General features: G+C 38.2%; 1 long non-coding RNA gene across 1 annotated transcript in view; it reads left to right on the top strand.

Annotated features, from left to right (window-relative positions):
• LOC141933021 (uncharacterized) overlaps window positions 1-17,730 on the top strand; it is a 108,761-nt gene extending 91,031 nt beyond the window's left edge. Inside the window, exon 3 of the long non-coding RNA XR_012625973.1 lies at window positions 14,989-17,730. This is a non-coding gene — a long non-coding RNA (uncharacterized LOC141933021). The remainder of the gene's footprint in view (window positions 1-14,988) is intronic.
• Window positions 17,731-27,462: the final 9,732 nt, after the last annotated feature.

Below are 27,462 nucleotides of genomic sequence, written 5' to 3'. Positions count from 1 at the left end.
CAATGTTTAGAGTGGCAAGTCATCATGAAAATTAGAAAATATATTTAGCCATTACAAGGGCACTGCATTTAGTGTATTATATTTTTAGACTCTCAGTAAGCCAGGCACACACTGCCTTATATTCCCTGACATTTTCATTATTTGAGGCTGGTAGTGGACATAAATTATTATTGCAGAATAACAAAACAAAACCCAAAGAAACCAACTCAATTTACCTTTGAGTTTTAAGAACTAGTATTTATGCATATATGAGGGGAATAATGACACACTGTTTTACTGTAATTGAGTCATAACTTTCTGGGAGTCCAAACAACGAGCTGTTTGGCTTGTGACAGTGTTTCAGCAGTAGCGGAGGGCCACCCCAGAAGACCACAAAAAGGGAAACCCTGAAGTACTTGAGACCATTCCAAGGGCAAGACATAGGATCAAGTATCAAACCCTGCAGGAGATGAGCATAGCCCAGAGGCTTTGTTAATAGATTTTTGCATCTCATAGTGACCGCTTTCCCTGCTATCCCTTATTGAACTGAACCTTACCTTTAAAGCATAAGAACAAGTCTGGCACGTGAGTGCTGTCTGACCCGTCCTGTTACACCAGCAACAGCCACAGGAGAAGAGATGAACGACTAGGAGGCTGGGCTGGCCATGGTGTGGTATACTGCAGCCCTTTAGGAGGTAAATCCTGTGGATGTTGTTGGGAGAGTATTATATTTCTCATGCTTCTTATCTTACTGCATCATCTGCAATATGTCTGGCTACATGAGAAAAAGGAATACATGGAATAAAATTCAGATTGCCATTAACTTCTTTAAAGTTTAATGCAGTAGGAAGCGTACCAACAAGAGCAAATTATAAAAATCGCCCATCCCTGACTTTGATGGATGTTCCTCTCACGAACTCACCACATACTGTTCTATGAACTAGATTATTTGCCTAAGTCATCAGCATATGATTGATTAGAGAAGCAAAATGAGTACATAATCACTTCTACATATCTTGCTTACTACAAATAAGAAAGTTTTGTACAACGATTTATTAAAAGCTGATTAGATTAAAATAAATTGTATAGTTGGAGCCCTGACAAATGTTTCTTTTGTATTGAAATACTCTGTGGTTAACGGTGTTAGCCAAACAACCAGCTGAAGACTGGCTTCATGTCTGCTGCAGCTTCTAGAACTTTGCTGTCAAAACAAGCCACCAAAATGCTGGGGCAGGAATTATTTACTATATGAGACTGGGAGACAATAAGTAAATTCTGTTTTCATGTCTACTTCGTGCCAACTACTGATGACATCAGTAAAAGAATTATTCCTTTGAGAAGTAAGGAAAAGTTCTTTCTTGCTGAGTTTTTTAATAAATGAGAGAAACAGGATTAGTGGGGTGGAAAAAAAGTCTAAATCGTAATTTTTCAGAGCTTTGAACTGACAGCAATTTTTTAATGTAGACATCCTTTTTACAACACAAATTTAAAGTCTGATGAATATATGCATATATTTTATTAGAGCATGTGGTAGTATAAAACCTAAATAAAATGTTTAATCTGAAATCTGGGAATGAAGCTGGGGCACATTTGTTCTTCTGTCCCAAAGGTTTTGAGGTATGCAGTTGATCCCCCAAATGTAGAACAAGTATGGAAGTGATATAATGTAACTTGTTAATTTTAAGAAAAAAATGTGATCATACTAAGCAAAAGAGATTAAACCCTGTGAAAAATGAAGCTATGTTGAAGAGCCATAGATATTAAGAAAAATGTGCTCCCAAAGTATCCAAAACTGATTCAACTTAATCTATAACCAGTCCTGAATAAGAGGATAAAATTGACTCTTGAACATTATATGAATAAAAAGCATCTTTGGGCAAGGTCCTGTCTTTATCAAAGTCTTTCAGACTACTCAATTCCCTTTCAAAGATCAGTCTCCCTCCTCTCAAATTATGAATGATGAGAAAATGAATACCAGAAAGCCCTTATTCTTTAGCTAGAGAGGAAAGATTGCCTTACGTGTTACATTACTTAGCATGGTGATGAGCACAATGAAATAAGTGATGTGATTTCTCTTCCACCTCCTAGTGTGTGTGGGAATGAGTCACATATTCCCAAATTACACCCCAAGAACACAGTCATCTCCAAAATGAACTTGCCATTGGCATCTGATGCCTAGATATCTTCACTGTAGCAGAAAACCATCTCATTGCAGAAGATCCATCTCATTCAAATGAGCTGTAGTCATGGAAGTGAGCAAGATTTGAGCCAGTACAGAAATAGGACATGGGGTATGTATTTCAGCTTATTTTTTCTAATGGCCACTGAGACAGCATTTAGACAGTCCTGAAAGGGTGAAGTGTTAATGACTGATTTACACAGGGTCCCCAAATTGTGCGAACACATCTTTCAAATTAAATTGAAGTCACTTTGTTTTAAATAAAAGGGATAATTTAACTTTAGTAGAACTTTTCTACATGGCATGGTGGTGATTTTTTTTCACAATATCAAATTTGTAAACTCCTCTGATGAGATGTTATCAATCTCCTATTTTCTCTGAGCCTATTTTCAGCAGAAGAAAAAATACAGTAATATGTAGTGAGAACTTAAGTAGTTTTAATTGCTTATTTGTTAGCCTTAGATGCAGAATGATTTCTAAGCATGTAATTAAACTTAGAGGGACTGATGGCTACTTACTTAAATGGCTTAAAATTAATCATGTGCTTTTGTTGACTGATGGACTGGTTAACGGCTAGGATACTGTTTAACCACCTAGCTGGCTGCAGTCTTTGCACAGGACAGAAAATGAAACAATGTGTATAAAGATGCTATGGTCAGGATGTGTAACAACCCTATTTTTCATCAGGATATTATTAATTGAGCTATTGTTTGAAATTTATTTTTTCTTTTAATAAGGGAGAAAAATATACAAAGCTTGATCTGGTATAGGTCTGTAAAATGTCTACCTGTTATCCATTATAAAGAATTCAGACTTGTTTCATATAAAAGACAGGCTTATTAATGTCTCAATGCTGCAGATTGACACAACACATCATTAAAGCTCAGACATAGTCATTACCCTGTGCTACATTGTTTGGGATTATTAATATTTTCAGTGCTATGAGGACACAAGAGATGTGCTGCACACATTTCTAAGCCTTGTGGTGGATTTAAAAAGGGATGCCTAGATACAAAGCCTAATAATACTGTCCTGGCCTTTTTTTAAGCAGTCTTCTTTCAACATTCAGGGAGACTTTTCTATTGTTCCACTGAGCGTGTGCTAATTAAACCGATGGGAGGACTGAGAGCTAATTGATGGCAGGATGGATCTCCAAAAATACTGTCGTAAAGGGACTAATACTAGATTTGCTTTTGAAAACTGAAGTTCTAAGTTATGACGTGCAGATTCGGTAGACCGTATACTGAACTGGAGCCTAATCCCCAGAAATTCAGCACTGAGGCTCTCAGTGTGTTACAAGTTCATCTCGTGGTTTCCAGCAGACATACTGCAGAGCAGAGAGGACAGAACACATGAAGTGATCTGTTCTTCCTAGACACTCAAGCACGGCATAAGGCACATGGCCGGTGGAGTACGCAGATCTGCCGTCTCCTGGGCGCAATGAGAATTGTGCACCTGTATGTCCTAGACCAGACTATTGGACAGGAAAATTTCTCTTTGGACTCAACTTGAAGGGGCAGGTGCATCTTTGTTGGACATACCACACTGCCACTCACGTGCAGCCTACAAAGCTAATGAGGTTGGGTAACAACTTCATACTGCCGCACAGTGTAGTAAAATACATATGGCTATACAGTACATATACTACTGTGAGTGGGGCCAACACATTGCTGACAATGGGAGAAATCCTTGTAAAGAGAGATTTTAGTGGCATAGCTGATGCTGTTTCTCAGCTCAGAATAGATGTCAGTCCTAGGTAGGTTTAGGTAAAGTAAAGCAGGGAGGTTTGCAACTCTGTTAGAAATGTCTTCCAGACTGAATTAGGTAGCCAGAAGGGTTACCTACTGTGCTGCTGTGCTCAGAAAAGGTCCCTGCATATGGGGACTGTGTGTACCTTCTGTCAGCTTGACTAAATACCCTTTCTATTTTCAGTTTTGCTCAGAGACAGATGTCTTTCATATGAAGGTGCAGATTTTTATCACCAACCAACATGAGAAGCCTAGTTCAGTGTTTGGCTCATTGAACTCTTCTTTGGCACTACAATGGTTTTATAATTATTATTGACTGAATTGTTCTTTTCAATCCTTATTCCCCTTGTATTTTGCTGACCAAGGCAGATGCTTTAGCCATGCTCTTATCTCTGATGCTTTCTACAGATACCTCTTGAGTTTTCTGTATTCTCTCCTTGCCTGCAGAATAATCTTTGATTATGGAAGTTTTGTGTATAAAATGAATGAGAGAGTAACCTTGTTAGAAATGAGTAGTGTGGAACGGAGAACAGAGCCCTGAAACACTGGAAGTGGAATTTAGTCCCATGACCTTTTGCACCAGCTTCTTTTGTTGCATTTTACAGAGTTTAGGAAGTGACTGAATATACATTCCCTCTTCTGAGCTTTGCATGTTATCTTTCCAGATAGTCCCTCTTTCACTGATGCATTTTAGCAGTTAAATTAACCTTCATAATTGGCATTATTCATTCCCCCTGCATAGAGGCTTGCAGGTCTATATTCTCAGATGGATAATTCCACCTAACTGCAGTGCTGTAGTTGTGAAGCCAGTGGACTTACGTTGTTTTCTACTAGCTTAAAACATGCATCTTCCCATAATGGTAGAATATTTTTTTATTACGAGTTATTTTTGTTGTAGGATGATAATTTGTTTTTAACTGAATGGTGCTGACTTGCCATAGGGTTGTGTGAAACTTCCATTGTAATGGGAAATGACAAGCATGATCTAAAACCACTTTCCAAGAACCCCGTTGAGAGGAACTGCACCAAATACATTTTGACTAGCACATACTTGGACAGAAAGGAGAAATAGAGCCATAGAACTAGTAGTAGCTACTTCCCAATTTTGTAAGGTAAAAACAAAGCAAGTGAGAATGAGGGAAAGCCAGGAACAGTATAGCGGGTTAAACCCTGCACTGTCCCAGGTTGCCATCCAGCTACCACACATGCAGAAAGCACTTCTGTCTCACTCTGCGTGAGACCACCCAGCATCCTCAGAGGAGTTGTTCACTTCTAGCAATTTATGATGTCTGGAGCTCTGAAGGTCCTTGACTTAAGGAGAGCTTAAGAGGTGTGTTGTGTGAACTCAGAGATTCCCATTAAGCTCCTTGCTGTTTTACTTCTCTTTCTGCAAAATAAGAAGTTCTTGCCTAATGGACCATTTAGCTAGTGTTTCAGAGAAACCCAGAGTAGTTAGGCATCTGGTACCCATTGACTTTCCACCTTAGTTATTATATTGGTTAATCCAGATCATTTACATCAGCATTGCAAAAGCAGTAAGCACCCCAACTGAATGGCTTACACTGCTGTCAGTGTTTATTGACTGGTTGACAACTTCAGAACTGTTATCTATCATGATTCCAACAGCTCAGCAGGTAGTAAACATTCTCTTTAGTATAACATATTGAACAAAATTTGTATGCAAGTCTATTAGCGAAGCTTGTAAACACTTGACTAAACTATGTGGCTCAATTAGCAAAGAATAATGGAGCAATAAGTAAAGTGTGTGCAATTTTATCAACTCTTTGCAGCTCAGTGAAGTCTACAGCATTATCAGGAAAGCATAAAGAGCAATTGTCATTGTATCTCACTGAATATTTGCATATTGCCTTTGACTAAATCACAAAGGTATATCAGAAAATCAGAAAAAATGATTAACAGCATCAGCATGAAATGCAGTGCAGTCAGGTGCATATATTCATTAATTAGCAAACGTGTACTACTTGGTTAATTAAGAATATAAAAACGTAACATCTGAAGTGTGCTATTGAATTATTGAAATAGCAAGGTTGATCACTAACATATGGTACACAAACAGCTCCTTCATGGGAAGTATATATACAACACAATTTTTAAATTACGTAAATATGAGCACACTTAAAATACTGCTCTACAGTCAGCATGTGAAATGAATACTGCCAGGAACTTCAATATTGGACCCAAGCTCAGTTTGGCCTAAGGTTCAAACAAAGATTTGAAGACTAAGGTTTTGGTTCAACTGTATCAAAGCATTGGCAACTGACCTTAGCATTTCAGTTTCTTCCAGCATTGCTTTTACACCTGATTTATTCAACAGGTGCATTTCTTGGTTTTATCCATATGAACTGTAGAGGCAAAAGCTTGCAATGTATAAAGCTCTATTCCATTTTGAGCTGATGCAGAACTGTTCTTTAAGGAGCTGTGCTGCATTTCTGTGCCGCAGTGTTAGAGGTCCAATGTTCTCAGCTGACTGTGCCTGTTGGAATGGAGCTCAGGGGTGTGCCAAGACAACCAAAGGAGAAAGACACATGTCCATCACAACATCAAGTCATGCAGAACACGTGGCTCCATGCAGAGTGTTGTACTGAGGTCATCTGAAGGAGGGAAGAGCAGGATTATATTCTCTTTTTCCCTACCACCAACAGTAAATCAGCACCTGATTTTCCTCTTGATTAAAGAGCTCAATGCCAGCCCAAATGTGTGTAGGTATGTGATGAGTCTCTCTCAAAGCACAGATGAAAAAGAATGAAGGTGACACATACATTTCTTCATCCCACAAGTAATAGTAAGAAGCTTGGCACCCTGAAGACCACCCTCTGCAGTACTGTATGCATCTCAGCTGCCACCATGAGATCAGGAAAAGAAATACCATCAAGAAGAGAGTTTGGGTTTATTCTTTTACATCTTTGAAAATAAAAATCAGGATCTGGAATAATGTAAAAGTTATAAGTGTATAAAAACCTCTCAGCACTGCTTGAGTCTTTTGCAATATTTATAGCAGTAAAAGATATCTTGGTAGTATCAAGTATTTTGAATTTAAGACATTTAAAGACTGGATCATTAAAGGACTGTTAGCCACAAGGCGGCTGGTGACTAGAGACTTGTTTCATTTCTCCCCACTTTCCTGCCAGCCTTACCTGGCTCAGGAGCTGGAGAGTGTTGGTGCCAGTAAGAGCGGTAGCATCAGATAATAATATTAGATCATTTCTCCTGTCCCACTTCTATCATACTCTTATCTCCCAGCCATTTCCTCTACCAGACTCCTCCCTTCTTTAGGTCCACAAATTTTTCCAGTACTAGTGGGAGAGCATGACAACAGCTTTTTTTATGCTAGGTAGATGGACAAAGGGAGAAGAAATTAGCACAGCTCTCATTCAACCCTCATCTCGTCTCTCCACTGCTCAGCAGACAGAATGAGCCCTGCCCTAGACAGAGGTGCCAGCAGGGACGTGGGGTCTGGGATCTGAGATGAAACAGGGCTGTGCAAGACAGGAAAGTAGGAGGTACCACTACTTTGGGCATCTGATAACTGTGGTATGGTGTAGTGTTTCTGTACATTCTACATGACAAACACTTGTACCTGTGATGTATCATCCCTTCTCCTGTTACAATTGCTGATGAACTTACCTGTTGTCTTTAAGAATTATTATACACAATATTAGCTGCTCTTTGTTGATGCTATCTGTGAAGACTTCCATAGCATATGTTCTGTAAGCACTGTATTTTTCTGCCTGATGGCAAGGGATTATGAGGGATAGGGAGATTAAAAAGAATATTTGAAATGCCTACATCTTGTGCTCTTTGAAGAGATGTTTTTGTGCCTTTGAAGTTTACAAGGGTCTTAATGCAAAGCGATGTCTTCTTGCACAAAATCAGATTGTTTAATGGCACTTTATATCTAGAGAACCTGTTAAAGGCTTTTGTATAAAATGGCATTCTCTTGGTTTTGATATTCTTTCCTTTAAAATATAATTTTTTTTAAACTGTGTACTGCTGAAGGACACATGAAGTTGATCAATAGTCTCTCCTGGGGTGCATAAAGCCTCTAAAATTGATCTAACAGCTCCACAAGGTGATTGAGTAGGGAGGCTGATACATATCTTGCAAACTAATCTTCAGCTGTGGAGGGTTAAGTTAAAGAGCTCACACTTCAAGCTCAATATGTATTCATTCACATGGACACATTATGATCACAACTGTTTTCTAAAGCATTGTTCTTGTGCGTATGGGAGAAATGATATCATGTAAAAACAAGTGCAGTAACACTGAAACTATTAATGGTGTAGTCAGTTAAAATGGCAACCATCTTATAAAGATATTGCATGCTAGCTTTGGGATGGTTCAGAAATTACTCCCTTCTGGCTCTTTGTTAAACCAATACTTGCATTTAAACCTTTTTTTAAGATGTGGTGAAATATAAAGGATTATAATGGTTCTGTAGGTCAAGGTTAAGATCTCATGATTTCTGATGTCCTGTGTGACACCTTAAAAAAGCTTAGTTCTGAGAGGACACCTTCAGCCAAAACTATGACCCTACTAATTCAGATATGCTTTCTTCTGCCATCTGCAAAGCTCCCATCTTTCTTGTCAACAGCAGATTGCTAGTTTGAATATACAAAAATAATTTATCACGGTATAGGCTAATTGTCAAGCAACTACCTGAAAATCACAAGGGTTTTTTGTTTGGTTTTTTTTGTTTGGTTTTTTGTTAGTGTCAATAAAATTCTTTATTTGCCCTTGGAAAATGAAGTTGTAGTGGAAGGCTTGGACACTTGACATAACTAATCCCAAAGACTTGGACCAACTAACTAGAAAAGAACATTTCATGATTTGGAAGTAGATCTCATAGTATTTTGAGCTCATGTTTCATATTTTTGACTACTTGGATTTAAGTTTTTTATTAGTTTTGGGTGAAAAGGAGATCTCTCATTTCTTGTTTGGGAATGGCTTTTTTAGCCCAAACTCCAGCTTGTGGGCTAGAAGACAACTAGGGAAGGGAAGAAACAAAAACCACAACCAGTCCCCAGGAATAATGCATCAAATGTGCCTCCAGGGTATCTCAAGTGAAGGCAATAGAATTACACCAGGAATGAACCTGACCCAAAGGGCTTATTTTCCTCCATGGCTGATGTTCTTTGTTGTTTATAAGTGAACTAAATACTACGGTCAGTATTCAGTTCTGTGGTCCAGGTAGGAAGTTCGTTATTTCATATATCACTCAAAGCTTAATGTAACTGTATAAATTTAGGAGACTCCACAAAGATAAAAAGCAGCTTTATCTATATTTTTAAAGAATTTGGGTTAATACGTCTGTCGTACAATGGAGAAGAAAAGCACTGGTCATATCTATGGATGTTTTCTGTTATGGACCAGCATACAGAGGTGTGAAGTGCACAACAGAAAGTCATAAAATCAGATCTCAAAAACTTATAGTCAAGGAATTATAGTGTTTCTATTGCTTTGATTTATCTAGCATAACACCAAGGGCACAGAGTGGGCTGAACTTGCACTAGTTGTGTTTTGTTTGGGTTTTTTTACTTTATGTTGTTAATGGCAGCTAGTGGTAGCTGCAAGTTGGGTTAGTGATGGGGATAAAAACAGTGGGAGGCCAGAGTCGCTGATATTCAGAAACACAATACCCAGGCTCATCTATTTCTTGAAAAAGCGTTGTTAATTAGAATTAAAATGCAAAGTTAATGTTTGCTTTCTTCATTAATGTTGCAACAAATCACTTCATTAGGGTCTCAGAGAGTCAATGTTGTATTTGTGTCTGATTATAGCAATGTAAAAATTACAGTGGTGTATTTATGTATTTCCATTCTTGCTGGAAATAGAAATGTATTTGTTGAACTCTTCACCTCATAAAGGCATCCTATTGTCAAAGCAAAGTGTAAATGGTGGTGCATGAGCTAATTTGCCTTATTTATGTTCTTTAGCTGGCTCCTTTAATTGACCAAATCTTTGAGGAGCACTAATTGTGGAAGTATACAAACAGTGAACAATTGTGGTCAATTCTTGTCTCACTTTAACTGGAGTGGAGGAAAATCACATTTAATAAGTCACAAGTAACTGCAGTGGATTTATTAATTTTTTTCTTTAGATGTGCGTTAAAATATAAATGTTAAACACAATTCTGAAAATCTGTAATATCGCAAGGAATCTTGAACGATACTAGTTTGGCGGTTGTACAGAGGCCACGGTTGCTTATTTTGCTCATGCTCAAACAAATTAGTTTAAACACAAATACAAATTGCTTTCAAACTACATCTGTGGAGATCATTTGACATTTATGGAGTATTTAATGCAGTGCTGCATCTGTGATTTGCATTGGCTAGTTCTATTTTGAGGGATTAAAAGGGTCAATGCAAACCTTTTTTTCCAGTAAAAATGAATGTGTGTGTATTGTAAGGGCGTTTCCTGATCTATGGGCAAGACACCTCTCTGGCTTTACACCTAATCGCACTGGGAACAAGTGGCTTGGATGAGAACACCAAAATCTACACTTTTGCAATCTTTTCCTCAGTAATTTATAATCTGTTGGCAAATTCTATGTATTGCCTCAATGATACTGTCAAAGCACGGAGATGTGATAAGCTGGAAGCTGAGTAGAGAAAACAGAGTTTTAGTATCATTTCAGTTTAAATGTCAATAAACCACAAGATAAAAATCTATAGACCTGCCATCCTTAGTTCTGCTGATTACAGAACTGTTTATTAATAACAAGGTGATCTAAACGCCAGGGAATGAACTGACGGTTTTCAGACCATTAGCTGCTACAAACTGGGCTGAACAGCCAAGATATTTGGTACTAACAAGCTTGCATCACCTACAAAGCAAGCACTGATTGGAATCGGTGACACACAATGGATGGTAATAACTACCGTGGTTCTAGTTGCAATTACTGCTAAGAAAAGCCACAAGTTTGTTAAATCTTCCATAGTTGGCTATTTCTTCCTTTGGCGGAGATTGTGAGAGGATGTAAGAGCAGGGAGGATGACTTACTGCCTGTTATTGCATTGGGTGTCCAGGTTCTTCAGGGAGGCAAGAGGTCTTTGCAGTGCACTTCTGCACTTGTTGGATTTTCTGTGATTGCAGCTATGGTTTCAGACGTGCAACTGAATGGCCATTCAGGGCTCTACATTGTGCTGGAAAGTTATGGAATTGGCAGTAGCTGTGCAGGCAACAAAGTCCATGTGACTTCTAAGCAGCTGACTTTAAAGTAGTAGGACAGGTTGTTTTAGCTTACCCTCCCTTAGAGATCATCCACATTCATTGACATAAGCTGACTCCTAGACAGAGGCCAAAGACCTTTATGCATTGCATGTCTCACTTCATGCTTCAAGACTGCAATTAAATAAGATCTGGGTGGTATCTGGGACTTGTGCACTGATGCTGCTATGGCTGTTTTCCCTTTATTTCTTTTGTGGTAATCAGATGTGATTTCTGGTGACCATGGAGCTAAGTAAAAGGTTTGCTGCTCCCAGCATCTCTTTGCTGCTTATCACTGCCCTCCTGAGCTGGGATGAAGATGACTGAAAGTACCCAAGTGAATTGGATCATGTTGGTAGGACAGAGAGCACATGTGCATACAGGTAGGCTGGCAAAAGAGCTGAGTTGCCCTCAGCCTGGCCCAGCAGCAGCCAAAGCCCTTATGACTCTAGTCTTAGTTTCTTGTTTCAGCTACCTAAGGGAGCCAACTCGTTTCTAGCATGGTACTTCATGTGGAAATAAAGTGGAGAAATGGAGAGAGTGCAATATTCAGGCTTAATTCAGTCTCCCTGCACTTGCAGAGAAAGCCATTTTCAGCGGTCCCATCAATAAGGAAATTAGAAACACTGCTTCTTGTACTCTAACGCAGGGGTGAATTTAACTCCTAGTTGTTCATCAGTTGGACTGTCAGGTAACAAATTTTACGTATTTATCCAGCACGTTGTATTCCCATTTTGTTGAACTATATGGCATATTCACATGTGTACATTTCAGTTATTCAAGCTTTTGCTCAGCAAAATCAAGTCTGACTGTACCCAGCCAGACCAGGGATCTGTCACGCTGCATTAGGTGACTGTATTTTTTATGATAAAGAGAACAAGATTCCTTATGGACACAATAAACTGCAAGAGAGACCTCTAGAGCACTATGTATCTTCAGGCTAGCGGGCTTTTTTCATCATGAAGCCATTAGGTATGGCATTAACTACAGCATATGAATGGGTACCACAGATTATAGCCATAGGAGGTACTGCGAATGTGCCCCCTCTTACATTGTTTGTAGAAATGCACTCATGTTGTGACGATTTATGTTTTCATTATAGAACAATTCCCATAATAACAGGCATTGAATATGGATGCTTAATGTTGAGTACAGGGGAAAAAAATAAAACTACACTTTGAGTAATAAGTTTTGATTGAATGAATGGCTACTTTATAAACTTTCATTACTATGATTTGGTCTGAGGGAAATAGCAGCTTGTCAGAATTTTTCCAATGGTAAATTTAATCAACAGAAAATGACGCATCAGGAGAACGAAGAGGCTATCAGCATCATTCTGCTGGAACCCCACAGCTTTGCCTGCCTTCCTAATCCTTTGACAGATTGGGTTTTCAGGGTCCTGCCCTTGTTTCCTTGGGCTGCTGGTGGGATTGTTGTGGTAGCTGTGCTGGGAGTTTTCACAGAGCCTGCAAAAGCTCTCAAGAGCTTTTTGACCATCTTCATGCAAAGTGGGATGTTCAGTCATCTCCAAGCCATGAAGACTGGCACTCCTAAGTGAACAGCACTGTCCTCCATGGGTCTTTTTTAAACCATGCTAAACTTGAAGGCTGTCCAAAGTTGAGTTGGTTTTACACACATGGTAAGAGTTCAGAGCATGTTTAGTTGCTTGCTCAGTCCAGTGGCACTTGGCTGCACTCAGTCTGTATTTATGCTCCCTATGTGTAGGGCAGAAGCATTTTTACTAGGAAATTCATCAGCAGTGTCATTTTCAGTAGAGATATGACTTTGAAATAGTATTGAAACATCACCATAACTCCACAATCTTCTAGTTGTAGCACTACAGCTTAAAACTTTTCCAGTAATAATATATGATACGAGTCAAGATCTATTTTCTTTATGCAATATTTTGATCAATAGAGGTTTGCTTTCTTGTTAAAGATACCTGATCGCCAGGTTAGGTTTTTGAGGATCACATTTTACCCCTCTGATTCAACAACTGCCTCTTTCCCCTTTCCTCTTTCTTTATTTGCAGAAAAAAGAAATTGCAAACCTAAATCAGATTTTTCTTCTTTCCATTTCCTGTAGTTTGAGCCAAGTGGAAAATGGGGAAACATTAATTAATTAAAGGAAAATTAAATTCAAGCCGTAGGAAGTCAGTGGTATTCCATCAACTAAAAGAGGCCTTGTCACATACATTGGTAGAACATGAGTGATACCTATATAGGTATGCTGGTTTTCATCTTCATTTTTCTCTTTGCAATTCTACCACTTTTTATTCTGCCTGTTCTATCTCTCTATTTGTATTTCATTCCAGGTTCAGTCATCTTTGATTCAACTTTTTTCTAGGGTTTTCTCCTTTTTTTTCCCCAGTGATTCTTCTGGTTGAAAACTCTGATTTGAGATGAATCTTTTTACCCACAATGTTAAAGAGTTTTGAAGGAATCCTTCCACATCCAACCCCAATCCTAAATTTTCATAGCAATTTGCAGGGAGCTTATCTTTCATTTAAGTTGCTAAATGGCTTCCTTTCCCTTCTGCTGTACTGGCATTTTTTTCCAATTGTCCATCAGTTTCAGTAGTTCTGTGCTTTAAAGACGAACAGTAACAACTTCAGCCAGCATGTTGTATTAAATTACTTGTTCTGCACTCCTAATCAGGAGTCTACAAACTCAGAAGAAATGTACAAGTCATATATATAACTAGGGCTTGGAAGTTTAGGCTTAGAGTGCTTTTGATCTTAACACTATGGATCTAAATACATGATATGATAGGGTCATGCAGATAAATTTACCATTTAAGAAACTCTTTAGACCAATATATTGCAGAATCTACAGCACAACTGGTTATCACAGCACACTCCAAACAGCAGCTATAGAACTACATGTATTACAGGATCCTCATGGTTTTTTGTCCAGATTCAGCATGCTTTTTCAAATTACACTTTACCTAATAGCTTATCCCATTACTTGAACTGATAGTTGGAGTCACTCTGTTTATATTAATCATGATTTGAACACAGTTCCCACTGCTGCAAAGCAACACAGTCAAATGCATTGTAAGTAAAAAATACAGTTTAGGTGGCATGTTTTTCCATGTTAGTGTGTCACCTAACATGTATTGCTGTGACTGCAAGTTTAAATTCAGCACTTCATATATACTTCTGATGAGGCCTGTGTCATCCTAGGATAAGTATAATGTGACATAAGTATGTCTTAGCTTGAATTCTGTTTGACTGCCTACGATATTCTGTAACACAAAATCTTCCTTGTCTCTGGCAATAAACCCTAATCAAGGACACATGCAAATCTGGTCACTGACTTCAAGAAAGCCTAGACTTTGGCTATCATTCTAAGCACAAAGGGCAGCTTCTCTGCTGGTATAAACTGAAGCTGCTCAGCTGAAGTAAAATATTTAAGACACTCGTTATGTAGTTGCTCACGTGTTGGGTACATGACCCTCTCAATCACTGCCTTTCTTTATCTGCTTCTCCGATTCAAACAGCGGGTGTGATCCTGCATACTCACAGTTGGAGTTGAGCTCCTCATGCACCTACTGCATATGTATCAGTGAATGATGCTGCATGTTTGCTGTCAGCTATGGAATTTACTAACTTGCATGGAAAAATAGCACTGTAGTCTAGTTGTACCATCCTATAAAGAAGTCAGTTATTTTATTGCCTTCCACTTTTCATGGAAATTGCATATACAGCCTAAATAAAATAACAATTGCTATTAAGATGCAAAACTTGTAACTAGACCAAACACAGAAAAAATCTACAGTTTGCCCCTTAACAGTTTTATCTGCTTATAGATCTGAGAGAGAGATACAAACTGATTTCTTCATATTTTTTTTCAGTAAGTCCCTGTAAGATTTGGCTAACCTTCTGAGGGCATCGTTCTGACACTGATGACAGAGGAATGATATGTTCCAGTGGGATACGTGCAAATCCAGTTCAGATCTCTCCAAACAGGACAAGAACTGAATGTACCACATATGGCAGATGAATGTGGCCTCTAAGACTTCCTTCTCTATCTGTTGCATCATTTCAAGAAAAATCCTGAAAGATACCTTTTGCTTTTCATTTTGGAACAAAGCTAAATTTCAGGTTCACATTGTTGACAAAAAGTCTCTGTTTATTCTCCAGCCACCCCTCACAGCCACAGCGCAAGCAGTACTTTCCTGACCAGTATATTTATTTTCAAGAGCAGCTTTGACATTCAGAACTAGCTGAAACAGAGCTATACTTTAGCACTCCCCAAGACCCCCCTATCAAGTTAGGATTTAGAGAAGAGGTCAGGAAGTGTGTATGACTGTTGCTAAATTTAAATTGTGCAGAAACAAGGAACCACTTTTCCAAGTGTGCCACGGTCAAAATTTTCACGTTAATAAACTAAAGACATGTGAAAACAGGAGGATGATGCCAAGAAATGCAAAAGACAAAGCTACATCTTCAGCCTATATGTCTAGCCAGGCCACAGGGTGTCTTCAACAACCCACATGTAGTTTAACCTTCTATATGTTAGGTGATAAGTTCTCTGCTGCAATTGCAAGATACTATTCTAGCTATACAGAAATGTTCTGCACCGAGGCAGCTCCATTCATCCTGCTCCTCTGAAGTGCTGCAGTATAAATAAAATAGTTACAAGGACAAATAAAAGAGGAAGAAAAGTTGGGAATATATCCGATATCCACTTGCACTATTAGGCTTCTCATGAGACGTTTCACACTGGTATGTTTTTGAGAGTCTCTGCTTGTGCAGTGCTTGATAACGATGTTCTTGAGACCCCTCTGTCACTTAGGACAAAGCTCTTTCAGCAGGAATGGCAGGAACCAAAACGCTATTGCTCATCTTTCCCAATATCATTTTCAGCTTGTGAAGCACAGGATTTAAACCCATCTTTCAAACACTTGGAAAAAACTTCACTGGTCTTTGATGAGCGTATCTTCAGGTTTCTTACTGCAGAGTGGTTTTAGGGCCTTTCTAAAATCTAGAACCTGAGGGTGCTATTGATGTGGCTGAAGCAGTCAAAAGGATCAATGCAGCTAAAACAGATGAATCTCCTCCGCCTGAGCTCATTCCTAAATCCTGACCCCTGCAAGGTGAGGCAATCTTGGATTAGCCTTAGAAGAAAAACTAGTTCCTGTGGGCTAGCAGCTGTTTTAGCTTCTCCAGTGTCCTCATGTGATTAGTGAGGATACATTTAACATGATAAAGCTTTACCAGTGGTATGTGCATAGCTCCCAAATCACGTTAAACCGATTCAGTTACAAAAGTACTTGTCCATCTCAGGACACCTTTCCTTTCCCATCCTTGGGTGAAGTCTCACAACCCTCCAAATTATCATAACCCACATCAAAAGCATTTCTATGGGATAGAAAACCTCCATGCAGCTGTCTCCTGAAATACACTTCAGCTTTTGCTGATAAAACCTTCCCTTTAAAGCAAATCCTCGGAAAGTTTTGTTGATTAGCTTTTGATTTCTGCATTTTCAAGGAGATGGCTTCCTTCCTGAAAGGCATTGGCTACTTTTTTTCGGGGTGTCCCTGTGTCTAGCAGCAGCTTTTGCATACAGGACTTTGATAACCCATGCACTTCTCCTTTGAAAAGATATACCCCGGCTCTTTCTCACCTCCTACATCAATTTCCTTTGTGACAGAATGACACCAGGCCACTTTTTGCTCTTATCCTGGCCTTTTCTTCTTTCAAAGGATGTGGAGTTTTCCCCTTTTTCATTCTTTGTGTGCACATCCCATTCATTGGTCTTTGTTTTTGTGTTTGATGATTTATTGATAAACAGAATGTGTCCTGTTTCTCTATACAATCTTGATCCTCAACCAAAACACAAAGGTAAATAAAAATCCAAGCTACAAGAAATAAACCCAGAAGATAGGAGCAGACAGTAAGAATGGAGAATGTTATAATAACAACAACAACAACTTTTTTCCTAAATACTATTTCCCTGTGCATTTTTTATGAGGCTTTTCTAGACCCAGACTACTGCGACTTTGGCTATGAGATAAAGTGCTAAATCATTTTTTTCAATTACAAATGACTGGAGCTTCCTTTTATGTTGGCCTGAATGTAGACAGATGAATATTTACAAAATACATATGTATTTCCTTTTCTGTTATTTAATTAAGGGATGATCAGTGTCATAAATTGTGACTTGTCAGTCAGATTCAGATCTACAAAAAATTAAAAGCTTTTCACAGCAATAAAAATGGTGAAATATCCAAGCTTTTAAATAAGACCCTCTGTGCAAGCTCTGTAATAAACACACCTTCAACACATTCTGACCTCTTCATTTTTCATTGCAAAGATTAATAATAGGTAGCTTAGCAACGATGCTGTATTGTCAGCACATGTTAGAGACTTGGCAGCATTCAAGGTCGATCTGCAATAAGCTTAGATTGAATGCCATTAGCTAGATGCCACTTTGCCTCTGGAGTTTATTGCTAAATTTTTATTCCAGGATGGAAAGACAATACTGTGCTGACACAGTTAATATTTGGACCACAGCAGAAAGGTCTGGATCACTTACATGACTCATGTATTGAAAAAAAACTTTAATAAATTCTATTTTAACTATTTGAAAATGGAATCTATTATCATTTATTATTGAGTGTAGAGGTAATTTCTGCATGGAGTAGTCATTAAACTGCATACAGTTATGAATGCAACAGTTATGGTTTTGACTCATGAGAACTGGTGCTCAGCTAACACCTCTGAACCTGGAAAATCAGGTACGTTTGATCATCTGTTGTCCCACTTCGGTGAGAAGCTGTCTCCTCTGGGAAAGCAGGATCCATAAAATGGTGTTAGTGCCTAAAGCAGGGATGATGTAGCTATATCCAAAACTTTTAAACTCAAAATCCCTCTTTAGCTACTGCCTAACCCAAGTGTACTAGAAGACCCATGGGGTAAAATCTGTAAGTGGACTTTGGGGTAGTGATGGATTTTGCTGAAAAGGGACAACTGTTAAACTCTGTGTATAGAACAGTTCTGAGAACTGCAAAGGTTCTGAACACAGGAAAAAAAACAATCAGCTCACCTACATGGCTACACATGAGATGCAATCAGTAAGTACATGCTTGATAAGTGATCTTCCCCTTCACAAGATCTGATTAAACCAGCAGTACACTTTTGCTGACTTTTGAGGACTGAGAGATTTCACCCCCAAACTGATCAACTAAGCCTGAAAAACTCAGAACTCTGGAAAGCTGGATGGATTGAACCTTTGGATATTTAAGTGTTGCCAGTCACTAAGCTTTAAACCCTGCTGTGACCAACCATACATGCAAAGCTACATAATTCTAGGATAGTTTTCAAAACACTAAATAACACAAGACAAAGGGTTGGAAATTTCTTTCTGAAGCCTGAAGCTTTAAAATGCTGTAACATTTAACATCTGCCTCTTGACTAATCTCTGCTCGGCAACGGCATGAATTCAGTCATTTCCTATGACTTTGGATAAGCTGCAATTACACATTCATTTTTTATTGCTACATGGCACTTAATAGTGTATATCTCTGACGCAGCATTTCCCTTTCCCCTAGTGCCTATTTTTTCATTTGATTTCATGCATGAAGTATAGCGTGGCTGAGTACTGGAGTTTGCAGGATGGATGGTGAGAACAGCAAACATATTATGGAGCATGTTTTCAAGCTACCACACACAAGCATAAGTCACCCACGGGTCTTTAAGATAACAAGTGTCATCTAATTTCCTTAAGGTAGCTCAGTTTCTTAGTTAATAGGTAGAAACTAAAAAAAAAAAAATCATGGGGAATCTTCACAGTTTTTTAACTCCATTGTTTGAAGCTGTTATGAAGAAAACAGAAAGCAGAAATAGAATTGTTTGACATTGTGAAGGGTACACAGCCATGTTTTCCTGTGTAATTCCATGTTTCCAGTGTAGGGAATCATTTAGTAGTGATAAAAATTAAGAGTAATGACAGTAAAAAAGTAAGAAAATATCAGATCAATAACACATTTAGCGTTCCTGCTACCACACGGTTAATAGCATGGCTGAATTTTTCTTTCCCTTGCAAACATTTATACTCAGTAAAATGTCATTTCTTATGCTTGTGATTAGAGAAAATGCAATTATAAATCCAGATCTAATGCATAATCTTCTAATAAAGTCAACTTTTCCCACTGTTCCTATACTACAGCCATCCTCTAATTTATTTCTCATTAGGCTATGGCATCACTAGTTAGAAGGCATTCAGAAGTAAATCAACAGACCTGAGAAGAATTTTTAGTAATTATTCTTTAAAAAGATACAGAAAGTTAAATTATTGAATCACATTTATGTTTTTCTTCTATAATTTCTATTCCAGAATTTAAAAAAAAATCAACTCCCACCTCTTTTTTTCTTTACATCTATTAATTTGTACCCTGGGTAGTATGTCCCAAGTGCATTTATCATAAATTGGTTATCTGAAATCATTATCACCAAAGGAAATCAAATCAAAGTTTATTCTACCTACTCATGTTATATTTCATATTGTATATTCCCTGTAGACTTGATTATGAGTTTCAAAGTCTCTTTCTTGAAAAGAAATAGCTTTTGCTGGTTGGCAGTCTATCTAGCTTTCCTGTGTTGGAATCAGACACACAGTGGCAGTTCTTCACTCTTTATGTGGCATTCAATATATTATGTACAGGGAAAAAAATCAAAATCAATCAACATGCAAACTACTGCCTCCTTAGTCTTCATATACAGCAGTCCCTGCTTAGGAACACAGTGTGGAGTGGGACCTGGCTTTGGTCCCATTTATTGATGCTTTGTGGCATGATTCTCCATCAAATCTAAAAAGGTCCATAAAGTATAGAATACTCTGAACTTAATTCCTTGGTTCTACCCCAGGGGAATTGTCTCTGTTGAATTTCTGCAGATTGTTCTGTGTCAATGCACGAACAAGCTCACAAGAGAATTTGTGCTGTTTGGGGGATTCTGGAAGACAACCCCCACAACGGTCAACAGGCAGTATGGGATACTTCACCACCTAACTCCAGATTATATTATATTCTTATATTATGTTCACTGAGTAAATGTACATAGAATGTAGGAGAAACTGTTAGCTATACTACTTTTAAAATCAGTACAAGAACGTCCATCCAGACTGATGTACACATAGGCAAAATTGAAATGCTTCTTTCAGATCTCTAGAAAGCACTACGTTCCAGTTTTTAATTACCACATTGAACGAGTACTTGTTGTCTTAAGGAGATTATGACACCGATGTCCAAAAGCAACGCAACATCATTGCAACAAAATTAATGTTTTCAAGATGATTACAGATCAGCTGTAAGGCCATTTTCACCACTGATGAGGTGGGACTATGCTATTCACATCTCAGCTGCAAATTAATTCTGGGGAGGGATTCCAGGCCAGGTGAATAGAGGAGTAATGACAGAGAATGGAGCTGCTAAAACTGTTCAGAGTTAACCAGTCCCAAGGGAGGAAAACAGGGGACAGGAATAAGCAAATAGAGGAGGGGTGATCTAAACTGCACATCAGGAAAACAGGAAATGTTCAGCACATTACTGTCAGGGCTGATTTAAGTGCTAAGCTTGTTGACCCACCGAAGGATCTTCACGGAGCCTCTAATGTATGTAATTGTATGTTCTCCTGACCTTCTCTGTAGCGTTGGCCAATTGAGTTCACTTTGTCTTGTTAAAGTATCTGTAGTACCTCTTGCCACTCTGAATATTGTCTGCTTCATACTTAAGTTTTGTGGTGTGGGGCCCCTCATTCTTTTAAGGGAAGTACCCACTACCATGGGGTCTGGGACTATTGCACAGAGAGGGAATTCTATTGCTAATATTATTGCTGTTGTAATTATTAAATAAGAGGATTTTGGAAAATTATGCCTTTTTAAACTGATCCTCAAATGGCATTTGATTTGTTCAATTATTTTTATTAGAGCTTTCTTTTTGTGTAGTTATTTGATAGCATACATGCTTACTTCAGAAACTTAGGTTCATTATATTCATTACTAAGAGAAAATATGTGAGGAAAAAAGATTAATATGCTTTTGTTTCATAATGCACACTTTGCACCTCTCTAAAGGAATATATTCAAAATGTCTTGCTCAGTTTTGCTTTTGTCCCTTGTGCCTTAATAGCTTATTAACATAGAGTTTTAGGAAATTAATGAGGATACACAGGGCCTTACACCTTTAGGTCATTAGTTCTACTCTTGTGCAGATTGACAGTGCTGAAAAGAGATTGGCCCTGTGAAGAATATTTAGTGCCCCTTTACATATGGATTATATTGGTATCACCTGCCTTGTCTGTGACAGATATGAAGCATCTTCCCCACAGAACCCAGGGAGCCAGATCACTCGTTGCTTATTATCTAAACCAACAAAACAGTGAATAGCCTGAACTGGAATTTTGGTACAAGTCAAATAAAATCTTGAACAACATACATAATAATAATAATATAACAAATGCAGAGCTCTATGAAATCGCTGATGGTGATGGAACAGGAATAATAAAAAATAGAATAAATAGGCAGTTAACTTCATAACTACACAAGCTATTCTGCATTATTTGTATATTGCTTTTCCTAGTGTGTTGTGATAGCACTAGCAAGCTGATAGTGATGCATATTATGAAAATAACCCACTGCTGAATGAACATCTGCTTTCAATTAAACAGGTGTATGGGAAATTCAGCATATTCATAAGCATAATTAAAGATTGTTATTACCAGGAAGTAGAGAGATACTTTAGTAGTTGAATATAGTTGAAAATTATTGCACTTTTTCTTTATAAACTTATTGCTTGTTTAAAAAAACATATTAGTTGTCAGACCATTTTGAGGTGTACATTTATATTTTAAATAAAATCTGGGAGTGGAAATATTCTATCTTTAAAATTCACCTTATTTATTATTTTGAGGTGTTGATTAATGACTTAAGGTCATTCATAATTTTAGTGCTTTTCTAGAGATAACATCAAAAGCTTTACTACCAGAAGGTGGTGAGTTATCTCCCTTCTAAAATACTGAACCCTAAGTGTCAAAAGTTCAGCAGCCACAAATGGAGACACCTGGAACTAGTATTCACATTAGCAAATGTTGACCTTTTGCTTGTGTATCTCCCTAAAGGCATTTGACTGAAGAATTCCTACATGAGACAGATATTTCCTAGGGATTATGGTCTAAAATGTCAGAAGTGCCTGAAAAACTTATTGCTAGTGAATTTGTTTTTGATGAGGTAACTTTGGACAACCAAGGAGTCATCACTCCCCAAAAGGGTCTGTGGCATGAGTTGCAAGCTTATATAGTAACAGCTAATGTAGTTAGAGCCAGGACAGGATAAGAATAAATGGGTAGAGGTACAAGCAGTTGTTTTATAAGTAGAATTAAAAAAATGTCAACAACCCCTCCAAGTTACTTTCCTTTTAGTAGGGATTTGACATATATCATATAAACTGGCAGAAATCTCCTGCAGAGCAGTTTTGCTCCAGCCCAACATCTGTTATAGGCTTCCTTGCTAATTATCAGACAACACACACATGTAATACTGTCTGACACTTACCTGGTGTGTGGGGACTGGTCATTGGTCTCTTGGGCATTCTGTTGTTTCCTCCTTCCCTCTTACCTGTTTAAATACTGGTTTAACCAGCACAAATAAATGCTGGATTTGTCTGCTTTTTCACACAGGAAAGAAAAAGTTCTGTGGGGGTCTCATATCCCATTTGGAGAGCCAGATAAGTCAGAATCCGAAACAAGAAGTAAATAAGTGTTATTTCATAAAATCGTGGTAGCTTTCCTTGGCTTGTCTATACCTATGTATAATGGGGAAAAAAAGAGATATTGTGGATATGGTGTTATTTCATAATTTTTCTGCTCTGTTGCTACTAGTTTAATTGATCCCTACCTTACTGCAGTTAGTAGGCAATCCACTTGTATACATTCCTCTGTGGTTTATGCCCCAGTCATCAGCTTCAGCTGCATAAATTGGCTAACTTGAAAACTGCTGATATAGACCTGTCATGGTCTTTTTCTTAGCTTTATAAATCATGTTTTCCAGGTGAAGGACATTGTGTTAATGGACATTCTGTATATGCCTGCTTCACTTCAGACTGTTGTCTGAGATGTGCAAAGTCAAAGTGAACTTCATACTGTGGAACGCAAGCAGGGAGAAAGATAACAACAATATCTGAGAAGCCCTACAGTACGAATGGAAAGTTAATGTACATCTTCATCACAGAACTGTACCCAGGTCTCTTTGTTTATATCTTTCTTACCAAGAAATGAGCAGAGAAAATGCGATCATTAATTTTCAAATTAAATGAGCCTTAATATTAGCTTCTCTAGCTCCTTCTGCAGTGGGGTTATCTGCATGGTTCATAAGATTGGGCCGTCGAAACACTGCACCGAGTACTGAGCCAGGTAGCAGTTTAGTTGAGTAGTAAAAATTGAGCACTAAACTCAATCTTATCCTTGGACATTAATGCAGGGAGAACTAGAACTAGATTAATCTATGAATTTCTAAAGGTCTATACTTCATCTAGTTGATCTCCCTTCTTCCCCTAGTCTTCTGTGAAGTGTCCATGTGGAATCTCTGTATGTGTTTTCAAACCACTATTTCTCTTCCATTGTGTAGTTTCATTTTCCTTCCCTCTTACACAGCAGACCGGACTATGGCCCATTCAGTTAAAGTAGAGGTAAAAATGCAGAGTGAGTGGATGAAATACTGCCCTTGTTCACTCCATGTAAATCTGAGCTAATTAGAAGAACAGGTTGAAAATGGAGTTTTCATCCCATAGGCATCGTTAGAAAAAATAAAAGGTTTTAGGTCATTTGGAAACGTCTCTTATCAAAGAGATGCAGCTTTTGCATCTCTTAGCAGCAGCATTTGGGCTCATTGGGAAAGCCACCTGTATTTTCAGTATTCCGATATAGAGAAGTGTCTGAAAACCTTTATATAATGCATAGGAGTGATCTCATACTTGAGTCTTCAGTTCAGCAGGTCTAGTTCAGACACTTTTGCAATGCGCTTTTGTAGGGCTTTTATTTATTTCTTCATGCTATCACCAGAAGTGACCTAAATTTGAGAGAGATGAGTTTTAGTTTCTGTTCTTATTTTCATAGCAGTATGAGTGTTCATCATACTTCATAGAATGACCAAAAGATTAAATTCTGATCTCACTTGCACAGCTTTTAATTTGGACCAACTTCAAGGGAGTTAGTTCAGACTTAAATATTATACATGGAAGCAGGAAAATTTGACTCTGTATGGGTTTGATTCTGATTTCAGCTGTGGTTGTCAACACTGTAGCTCTTACTTGATTCAAAACCTTGGGCTAAGTGCATGAGCTGTGTGGCAATGTCCTTTTCAGATGGAAATTATTGCAGGACCATTTAAATAAAGTCTTAATCAGCTGCCATACAAATTCCTGATTAAGGTTTTTAAATAACAAACTTGAAGTTAAAACCAGCAGGGCATAAGAAATTCCCAGAGTGGTGAATACAAAATCATTAATCTGAACCACTTTTAATTTCTACTCGGAATTTGTTAGTGGAGTGGTTAATTAAATTGTGATCCTGCTTTTAGAAAAGTATCCACTGTGAACATACACTCATTTTTTGCTAATCAGAGATGTTAGGCAATAGTACTCATAGAAACAACTTGTCATTTAATCTTCAAATACGGAATAAAAAAGCTCATGGAAAAGATTTGCTTTCTCATATATAGCAATCACTACAACATGAGACCAGCAAGAACATCGGTATGGAAGTCCTACTGCATGGCAAACCACACAGTAATGAAAGACTGAATGTGGGGGGCCAGGACTGATCAGTGTTCTTCCGTATCCTTGTAACTACATATGGATCCCCTTTGCAGCGGTATAGAGCAGAAATAATGGAGATTCAGTGGAGTGATGCTGATGGAAAAGCAGAGTAAACAAGGTCAGAATTAGGACCATGAGGTTTTTTGTGTTTCTGTTTACCATCTGGGTTTACTTCTGTTCCCAAACCATTTTGTAGAAGAAGCTATCACGTCGATGTACCAGTTTGATGCTGGAGAGGACCAAAGTAATGCTTTGTATTTTGGGCAGGGTCTCCTGTATTTTCAGTGCAGAGTACACTCAGGCATAACTCAAATGCACTTTTATCACTACTAAGGAAAAAAGCTACTGATTACTCAGGTCGATGGGGTTAGTTGTTTCACTGAGGCTACTTGTATAATCATATCAGTGATGAGCAGGAGAGCTCCTAGGAACCCAAGTCCTCCTGGGAGAGAGAGCAGATAAGGCACAGCATTAACGTGGTAAAGCTGCTGCTTCAGGATGAAAATAGCCTTGCCTGAGGCATCATCTGGAGGAGATTGAGGATTCTGTGAAGTTTGTTAGTCATCTAAAGACATTAGGTGTTAATGATTTTTGTGTTAAAAATATGCATGGAAATATATATGAAAAGACTGTAAATTACTATTTTAACTGCCTCTGTGCTGGAGTCTGGAAAGACTTCTATGCCTACTTTCTGCTACTCTTTTCGAGACTTTTCCACTCATTTACTTAGTCTGGGGGTGAATCCTCTCCCATGCAAGTTCGACTGGTTCCTGTAAATCACCAGGGTTGATGAGTACTATTGCTATTTGCAAAATATGGGGTATCCCGCAGCACAGAATTGGGACCCACCAAGCCAAATGAGATGTTTGTGCTGGCAGAGACTGTATCTTCACCACTGATCTTTCATCTGTGCAGAGACAGCAAATACAACGATGCAGTCGGAATCAGCACAGTCAGTCTCAGCATCATCTGCAGAGAATCACAACCTCACAGATACAATCCCTTTCTGTAGGCTTTGGGGGTTTTTCCTAAACTGAGTCTAAGCAGAGGAGTATCAAATGGAAAATTCAACTGGCTTTAACAGAATGTAAAGTAAAAACATGGGAAGGAGGGAGAAGGGATTCCCCAGGAAGAACAAGTCGTTCACAGCAAGAAAGCCTAGCCCTAGAAGTCTTGTGCTGTATGACTTAAATCAATGGGAATTTTGTCAGCTCTGAGCTAATTGCCTTTTCCCTGTGTTCAGTGAATGCACATCCTTGAGTTTAAAGCATGTATTTGGATCCAGCTCTCTCTAACAAAGCACTTCTGTAAGTGTTAGAGTTTTGGTAATTTGAGGCCCCTGTGAAGCACCTACTGCTACAATTTCAATTTAGTTAAAAAGGGGTGAGAAAGCTCAGCCACCTCTGGAGGTTCCCAGCTACTCTTTACAGAAATGTCCCTGTAGCAGGAATTAGGGAATTTCTTAGACTCTCCATGCAGCAAAGCTCAAACATACAGCTAAGAATTAAGATCCTTATATAGGTATTTTTACATGTTCATTAATTTAAAGAAAGAAGTTCCTTACAGCAAATAAACACAGGGTATGTGCAAATGAATATTGCATCACTTTAAAAAGGAAAACAACATAATATGTCCTGTGTACGATTAGAGTATCCCCAGTGCTTATTCTCCAGTTAAGTGAAAAACCACAGAAAAATAGAAAATATATAAAAATAGTATCTCTGCAGTCACATCCAGGATATTGGTATAGAAGCAACTAACAATAATTTTTGTCTCACAAGAGTATTGTGAGAATTAACTCATATCTGCAAAAATGCTTTTAGTTTTGGGATGAAAGACCCTGCACAAATATAAAACATTTTAATATTTTGAATCAGTCTGGTAAAATTTCTTTTGCTGTAATCCTATTCCTTTTGCTGGAATTACTTACACTAGAAGATGGAAATAACAATAAGGATATTAAGGACATTGTCTTTTGTTATGCGTGAGGGAAGTCTCTGCTTGTTGTAACTAAAAATAACCTGTACTAGTGAAATGCACTTCTGCATCTTCGTCAACACCTGGATCACTGAAAGCTGATGGGTTTTCACCTCCAAAAGTTAAAGATTAACAAAGGGCTGTAGGCTCACAGTAGGACAAGTGATAGCAGTGGCTTTCAGTGGCACCTCCCTGTCTTCCACTAAAATCTTATCTAAAATCACTTCCAAATCTAGGACTAGGAGTACGGAGCTGTATAGAGTTTAATGCATAAACATAGAACACACTGAGAAACCATTTTTTATATTTGAAATTAAACAGAAAGAGCCGGTGACTTTTTATCTATTCTGTGCATTCCTTACAGAGGAGAGTGATTAACTTTAGCGATTCATTAGTGAGCTGAAAGAGAAGGCGCGTAGAAGGGAATGGAAATAGAGGCGGGAGAAAGGTGGTTATACAGCAAAGGAATCCTGAAAGATCATTCCAGGCTAAACTTTAAGCTTAAAACATTCTATTTAAGGATTTTGCTGGATTTTCC

Source organism: Strix aluco, chromosome 21 (assembly GCF_031877795.1).
Source record: "Strix aluco isolate bStrAlu1 chromosome 21, bStrAlu1.hap1, whole genome shotgun sequence".
Lineage (NCBI taxonomy): Eukaryota > Metazoa > Chordata > Aves > Strigiformes > Strigidae > Strix > Strix aluco.
Note: the sequence above shows the minus strand (reverse complement) of the source record. Positions and strands in the feature narration are given on the sequence as shown.